The sequence below is a fragment of the Thalassophryne amazonica genome, chromosome 7 (assembly GCF_902500255.1).
Source record: "Thalassophryne amazonica chromosome 7, fThaAma1.1, whole genome shotgun sequence".
NCBI classification, from domain to species: Eukaryota; Metazoa; Chordata; class Actinopteri; order Batrachoidiformes; family Batrachoididae; genus Thalassophryne; species Thalassophryne amazonica.
In genome coordinates, this window is record NC_047109.1 from 81,017,235 (window position 1) to 81,025,917 (window position 8,683).

At 47.0% G+C, this 8,683-nt stretch overlaps 1 protein-coding gene across 1 annotated transcript in view; it reads right to left on the minus strand.

The window, feature by feature from the left end:
- The window catches only part of efna3b (ephrin-A3b), a 215,833-nt gene that overhangs the window by 112,089 nt on the left and 95,061 nt on the right, over nucleotides 1–8,683 (minus strand). The window lies entirely within an intron of this gene.

Genomic DNA, 8,683 nt, shown 5'->3' on the forward strand with positions numbered 1-8,683 from the left:
CGGCTGGAATACGGTATGGCTCCGCGCCGTCTTTGTAAATGGACTGTCTCCGGTCCTTAAGGAGCACCTGGTGGCTAAGGACGAGCCGCGGGAATTAGACGGGCTTATCGACCTCGTTATACGGTTGGACAACCGATTAGAGGAACGTCGACAGGAGCGAGGTGAGGGGCATGGCCGGGCACAAGCCGTCCCTCTTCCTTCCGGGTCCGAAAAGGCGCCGCCGTCCCCACGCTCCAAAGCCAGAGCGCTCCGCATGACGACAGCTCCCCCTTCTGACGTTGCTATGGAAACAAGCAGGGCCAAGATAAAATCAGAAAATAGACAAACGAGGCTGGTCAGTGGGGAGTGTTTTTACTGCGGCTCGAAGGAGCACACGCAGAAAAACTGCCCCAAACGGTCAAAATGTCAACACTCGCCCTTAGAGACTGGGCTAAGGGTGGGCCATAACACACATGCGGGAAGTGCACGTAAATCTGCACGAGTCCCAGTCATGATCCTCAGTGGGGATTTAACCCTTCATGCCCCAGCACTTATCGACATGGGGTCAGAGGGGAATCTGCTGGACAGCAGATGGGCTAAGGAGGTAGGGCTCCCTCTAGTGGCCCTTCCTTCTCCAGTGAAGGTACGGGCACTAGATGGCACCCTTCTTCCATTAATCACACACCAGACACAGCCCTTAACACTGGTTGTGTCTGGAAACCACAGGGAGGAGATCGTGTTCTTTGTAACACCTTCTGCCTCCAGAGTTATTTTGGGCTATCCATGGATTAGTAAGCACAATCTCCGGATTGATTGGCCGTCTGGGGTTGTGGCTCAATGGAGCGAAACCTGCCACCGGGAGTGTTTAAGATCCTCGGTCCCACCCGGTGCGACTGCTAAAGAGGAGGTTTGAGTCCCTCCCAATCTCACGGCGGTGCCGGCTGAGTACCATGATCTTGCTGACGTTTTCAGCAAAGATCTGGCACTCACACTTCCCCCGCATCGACCGTATGATTGTGACATTGATTTGATCCCGGGTGCTGAGTACCCGTCCAGCAAGCTATACAACTCTCACGCCCCGAGCGCGAATCAATGCAAACCTACATCCGGGACTCTTTAGCTGCCGGGTTGATCCGGAACTCTTCCTCACCATTAGGTGCTGGTTTCTTTTTTGTGGGCAAGAAGGACGGCGGACTCCGTCCATGCATTGATTATAGAGGGCTGAACGAGATCACGGTTCGCAACCGATACCCGTTGCCCCTATTGGATTCAGTGTTCACGCCCCTGCATGGAGCCAAAATATTTACTAAATTGGATCTTAGAAATGCATATCACCTGGTTCGGATCCGGAAGGGAGACGAATGGAAGACGGCATTTAACACCCCGTTAGGTCACTTCGAGTACCTGGTCATGCCGTTCGGCCTCACTAACGCCCCCGCGACGTTCCAAGCATTGGTAAACGATGTCTTGCGGGACTTCCTGCATCGATTCGTCTTCGTATACCTAGACGATATTCTCATCTTCTCCCCGGATCCTGATACTCATGTGAAGCATGTACGTCAGGTCCTGCAGCGGTTGTTGGAGAACCGGCTGTTTGTGAAGGGCGAGAAGTGCGAGTTCCACCGTACTTCTGTGTCCTTCCTGGGGTTCATCATCTCCTCCAACTCCGTCGCACCCGATCTGGCCAAGGTAGCGGTGGTGAGAGATTGGCCCCAACCGGTAAGCCGTAGGAAGTTGCAACAGTCCCTCGGCTTCGCTAATTTCTATTGGAGGTTTATCAAGGGTTATAGTCAGGTTGTTGGTCCCCTTACAGCCCTGACCTCCCCAAAAGTTCCCTTCACCTGGTCGGATCGGTGCGAACCCGCGTTTAGGGAGTTGAAACGCCGGTTCTCTACTGTGCCAGTTCTGGTGCAGCCCGATCCTAGTCGCCAGTTTGCTGTGGAGGTAGATGCCTCTGACTCAGGGATAGGAGCCGTGCTGTCCCAGAGCGGGGAGTCCGATAAGGTTCTCCACCCCTGTGCCTATTTCTCCCACAGGTTGACCCCGGCAGAGCGGAATTATGACGTCAGCAATGGGGAGCTCCTGGCAGTGAAGGAGGCCCTGGAGGAGTGGAGACACTTGTTGGAGGAGCTGTGGTTCCATTTACGGTTTTCACTGACCATCGGAACCTGGAGTATATTTGGACCACTAAGCGTCTGAACCCCAGGCAAGCCTGTTGGTCTCTGTTTTTTGGACGTTTTGACTTCAGGATCACCTATCGCCCCGGGACCAAGAACCAGCGGTCAGATGCATTGTCCCGGGTGCACGAAGAGGAAGTCAAAACGGAGCTGTCAGATCCACCTGAAAACATCCTCCAAGGCGGCCCACTTCGTGACCCTCCCGAAGCTCCCGATGGCCCAGGAGACTGCAGACCTCCTGGTCCACCACGTCGTACGTCTGCATGGTATCCCAACGAACATCGTCTCGGATCATGGGTCCCCAGTTCTCCTCACAAGTCTGGAGGAGTTTCTGTAGGGAACTGGGGGCCACCGTGAGCCTTTCGTCTGGGTACCACCCTTAGACCAACGTACAGGCAGAGCGGGCCAACCAGGATCTAGAACAGGCCTTACGATGTGTGACATCCGCACACCCGATGGCTTGGAGTCAACATCTGGCCTGGATCGAGTACGCTCACAACAGCCAAGTCTCGTCTGCAACCGGCCTCTCCCCGTTCGAAGCGTGTTTGGGGTACCAGCCTCCATTGTTTCCGGCTGTGGAGGGACAGGTCGGGGTTCCCTCGGTCCAGGCCAACCTCAGGAGGTGCCGTCAGGTGTGGCGAACAGCCCGCTCTGCCCTGCTGAAGGCCCGGACGAGGGCGAAGAACCATGCAGACCGCCGAAGTGCCCCGGCCCCAGAATACCAGCCCGGGCAGGAGGTCTGGCTGTCAATCAAGAACATTCCACTCAATACGGAGTCACAAAAACTGACGGACAGGTATATTGGACCTTACAAGATCGCCAAAGTCATCAGTCCAGCCGCAGTGAAGCTGAAACTCCCAGCTTCACTGCAGATCCATCCAGTTTTTCACGTCTCCAGGATTAAACCATATCACACCACAGACCTTTGCACCCCCGGACCAGCGGCGCTTCCTGCCCGCATCATCGACGGCGAGCCTGCGTGGACTGTCCGCAGGCTTTTGGATGTTCGCCGGAGGGGTCGGGGTCTCCAGTATCTGGTGGACTGGGAGGGTTACGGACCTGAAGAACGCTCCTGGGTGAAGAGGAGCTTCATCCTAGATGCGGCCCTCCTGGCCGATTTCTACCAGCGACACCCCGACAAGCCTAGTCAGGCGCCAGGAGGCGCCCGTTGAGGGGGGAGTCCTGTTGTGTGGGCCGCCCGAAGAGGAGGTACTGCTGGCCAACGCCAGAGGGCGCCCTGCCTGTTGTCGGGTTTCAGGCACCAGAGGGCGCAGTCGCCACCCAAGAGCCAGGACTGACAGCTGTCAGCAATTCATCATCATCAGCACCATAAAAGCCTGGAGGAGACAACACTCCTCTGCCGAGATATCAGCTTACCTCACAGGTAACCTCTCAGCCGTTTCTGTGCCGTTTGCACATTATTTACTACTGAGTTTGCAGTTGTAACCTTTGTATGCTCGCAGCTTGGAGCTGGGTTTTGTGGAGGTTGGAGGGAGTTGGCGTTTCCTGCTCCTCGCTTTCCTGAACCTTAAGTGTACTATTGGTACTGCACGTTCTCAGCGTTCCTGTTTCTGGGAGTGGTGGATTTTTCCCTCAGGAAGGAATTGTGACTTTTTGCTGACTGCTTACTTGGTGTCCACACACCCACCATTAACCTGTTTTTGTTCCTGCCAGCAGTGCCGGATCTGACAGCTGGAAGCAGAGGCCACCTGGGGACTCAGGACTTGGCGGCTTCGGCATACTGCAGGTCTCCGTTGGCGGTGGAACCTTGTGGGCCCCGGTTCTTCTCTGGATAGGCGTCTCCTACCCTTGGGCCTGCCCACACGTCACCAGTTGTATTTTGTGATTGACTGTCTAAAAGCAGTATTCAACCTGTTGTGCACATTTGCCACAATAAATTGTATTTATTGGCTTATGTATTGACCGTTCATTTACGCCCCGTGTTGTGGGTCCATGCATTACACTTTCCCCAACAGTTGGCTTCCATCCCACAAAGGTGACTTATTTTCCCAAATTTTTTCTTCTGTTTGATCTGAAGGGAATCTGTACATCTTGAAACCCTTCCTGTGTCTATTTGTGCCTCCAAATGCACAACAATAATTAAATAAAATAGCTGGATTTACGTGCAGATAGATTAACAGCAAATGCTATTTTGAACCCAAGATGGCACCAGGAGTCACGTGACCGATTTTTTTCGACTCGTCATGTTGCCACTCTCTCTATCAAGGCACTGTACAGCGTCAGTGAAAGATGAAAAAAAAAATGACTCAAAGTTTTTCATGTAAAACAGCAGGTTTGACAATTAAGTGTTATATTGTTTAAAAAGAAAAGTAATGCAATCCCAATCAAATTGTTGAAAAAAAAAACATAAAACCAAAACTTGTCAGGATGACAGAAAACCTGCCTCCATACTACAACTACTGTGTGTCATTTTTGAAGAACAGAGTAAATGCTATGTCCATTAAATATTAATGTGTTTTTAACATTTTCAATGTTATTTAATTTATTAATTTGGACTTTGACAGAAACATGCAAAAAAGAACTTTGATCTTACAAATATTACAACATAAATATAATTTTTTGTTTATTATTCTTGCATTCAATGCATCTAAAACCACCCAAAACTAATTCAAATAAGGCTTTCCAAGAATGTTATAATGGTATAAAACCTGTGGATCCGCAGCCCCCTGAAGCTCTGAGGCGCGATCACATAATTTATCCAGCACCAAAATGGTCCTAGCTAAAACCCTGCTTACAACCTAAATCTAAATTGTTATGATTTCGGTGCGACATGTCCTTTAAATTTAGGGACAACGTTGCTTTGAAGAAGGCACTGTCCCGTCCCTAAAACCACCATTGCTAATTAATATCAATAGGAATATTTCATTAAATGCGTCACTGCTTTTCAAGATTTTATAACCTTCACGCTTGCATTCAAAACACAAGTTGACAAAATAAATTCTACACTGCAGGTATAAAAAAAATCATATTTTGTTGCTCAAGTGTGTTCAATGCTGCCAGATTATGAATGCAGAAATGCTTACTTCTCGTAAAACTGACGATCACTGGCGTACTGCTGCCTTGTAGGCGCAGCTTTAAAAATATCTCTTTTGAAACCAGATGTGCCACCTGCTCACCTCAGCTGCTGTGGAGCTCTTTTGACAGACTGACTCTCTCCCTTGTTAGCAGAGCTTTGATTTCGCCAGTTTCAGGGATATGAAGAGACGCTATAATGTCTCAGGAAGCTGTTGTGGCACATTAACTGTGGTGGGCGACACAGCTGGCTCAGGAGGACTGATGCATGTATGAGTTGTTGCCTGTGCATGCGTGCGCCATCACAGATGTGCATAACAACAAGAGCGGAAAAGAGCAGACGCAGCCACAGTTGACATCACAAAAGCTCATGAGAGAGAAATGAACTCGCACTGTTTAGCGTTTTAACATTTTCATTTCCTCTGGCAAGGACACTTCCCTTCCTTCCCCATCAAACATATTTTGTTTTTACCGTCTTCCCTCTTCGCTCGATATCACCTGTTCCTAAATGCCGCTGGCCTCCGCCGTGCTCTTTGTCTGTCTACGCCGATCTATCCAGCATAGTGTAAACTTGTAATCCCTTTACTGTTTTCTCTCCAGCCGCTTCCTTTTCCCTTTATCTCAGTGAAAATCTATCCGCTTTGTCCCCTCATCGTATCCGCGCCATCATCTATCGGCCTCTATGTAAAATACCTCCTGCTTTTACTTTCATGTTCCTCTTCCCATTTCATTTCCTAACTTATCTCCTTGGGGTGACCCCTTCATCTCTCCCTCCATCCTATCTCTCTCATCTTCTCATCAGCTCCTTCCTTCTGTCTGCCTGCCTCCTTCGGTTCATCCCTCCTCCTGGTTGGGAGCTGATTGATATTCAAAGCTAAGCTTTATTGTCGTTCCTTGCGGTTGTGATCTGCTTAGCACACGCTGCTGCCCGCGAGCGTAGGGGTTGTGCGCAATCTGGTGTTGGCTGTTAAGAGAGTCCGTAAAGCGACATCGGAGTCCAGAGCGACTGATGAGTCCGTCCGTTAGTTTCCCGATAATGTTTGCCACTGCCAGCGAGCAAACGTCACCTGTAGCCAACCAATTTCTCTCTCATATGTCTGAACTCTGAAATCAACTCCTCTCACAGATATGCAGCAACCTCACTTTAAATGCTTCCATGCACATGTTTAGCATTTCTTCTTCCTTGCCAGCATCTCTCCCTCTGACACTTCCTTCTTCTCTCCTCCATTTTCCTCCTGTCCACCAGCCACTCTACATTCCACCATTTCTTTATTTTAATAGCAGAGAAATTAGTTCCAGTGAGGAGAGAGGCAGATGCAGAAAATGATAATGGCCGAGTTGTCCTCATTAGGCATACCTACAACTAAGGATTATTGAATGACCCAAATAAAGTGGCCCGACAGATTCAATGGAAAAAGATTGCACAGTGCATTATTTGCCACTTGCCTATTTGCATGTGCAGCCATGTTTCACAGACGAGAGGCAGGAGTCCTTCAATGTTTTCAGTTTTTCTTTGAAAAATTAGGTAAAACTAACAGTATGTACAATATAGGGGTGTTTTTTGCAGAAATGGAACATATCACTCATAACAATCTGTTCATTAGTGTATGCAACAACAAATCAATACGTTTATATGAGCGTAGAACGAGGCCTAATATCTACATGGTAGCAGGCCCCGTCATGGAGGTCGTCATGTTGCACCACTATGTTGAAACAGTAGCCCCAAAAGGGGCATATGTACTTAGTCTGCATCAGTGGTGGGCACAGATAACAAAAAAATTTACTTCAATAACAGATAATCAGATAACTGAAAAGTTATGAGATAAAGATAAAACAATAAACCACCCAAAAATGTATCGGAAGTTACAGATAACCGATAACAGATAAATTCCAATATTATCTCTGGCACATTTACAACTACTAGTAAAACAAATTTAATAGCTTTTAACAATATTAAAAATAACAACAGACCCACACATTAAGATCACACTCACACTTTTTTCTTTCAACAGTCTGCCCCTGCTGGAAGCTCTTGTTTACTACAGCGCTCCGAGCACAGAGGCACCCCGAGGCCCAAACAATGACACCACACTTTTTTCATTTAACATTCGGCCTCTGCTGGAAGTTCTTGTTTATTACAGCCCTCCCAACACAGAAGCACCCTGAGAGCAGCCGTAAAGCCAGCTCTCTATCAATGACAAAGCTCCGGTCATGCGGCGGTCTTGAAAAATAAAGTCATATTGAGTTATGGTGTTGATTTATAAATAACATTAATACTGATAGAATAATTCCACTAATGTCAATTCTGTCATTTGTACAAAGTTAAAATATAACATATATCTTTTAATGTTGAATAATGCACTAATTCTGACGTTTTGTAACAAAGAGACAGATCGCAAAGGATTCTGGGTAAACGTGCCTCTGCTAAACACTGATTGGTTCAGTCATTCATTATGTAAACCAACACGTTAATGTGACGTCTGTCGTGTGTTGGTGTTTAAATGTGCTTTTGTAAAATATTCCATTTTTTTATTTGTAAAAACAGGCATTTTTACGGAGCCCTGGAAGTGTCGTCGCAAAATTTTTTTCATGTGGAGAGAATGACGACCACCTCCTGATCGCCGATCGTATGGTCAAATGAGAATCAAACCTGTTTGATATATTACTGTGGTCGGCCGTCGTGAGGTTATCCTGCTGCTGAAAGCTACAAGCAGCATCCAACCGTTCGCACTGTGCCTGTGCAAACACTGCAGAGCTGCCTTGTAATAATGTTATTATTATTATTATTATTTTGCAGTTGTTTTGTTTTTAAACTTCATTTGTAAAAAAAAAAAAAAAGCCATCTGCAAAGCAAAAAAGTTGATTTGACAATCATCTGACATAACCGGGGTAAAAATAAATAGAACACTGCCATCTACTGGTTCCCAGACACTGCCATGAACACTACTGGTCAGTAGATGCTAGATGGCAGTAGAGGCTTTCAAAACAAATTCTAGATAATGCCTATCTGCTCACATTTAAAATGCGTGGAATTTAACAAACGCAATTAAAAAAATCAACGTCTATAAACGCAGAGAATATATTCAAGAGAGTTTTAGGCACTAGAGTTTAATGCTGTTGTCCGTGGAGCCTGAACAGAGTGTCTGAAATGCATTTGTCCTGTCGTGACGTACTGAGATTACATCATCCTACCCAAAATGCACTGCGGGGCAGAGCATGTGCTCACAAAACCTTACAAATTAGCACATTACTTTAAAACTAAAACATATATCTGATATTTTTACTTTATGAAACTTCAGACATGACAGTAATTTTAAATAACTTGTCCAAAATTAGTTTGGTTAAAATTTGAACCATAAGTTAAAACTGTATGCCTCTGGATGACTTAGGTCATATTGCCAGCATATCGGTATAGTGTTAAAGGAAATGTTTTTTTTCTTTTTCCTTTGGGGGCTGTTTGTGCTTTGTTGAGGATTGAGATGCTTTTTATACAA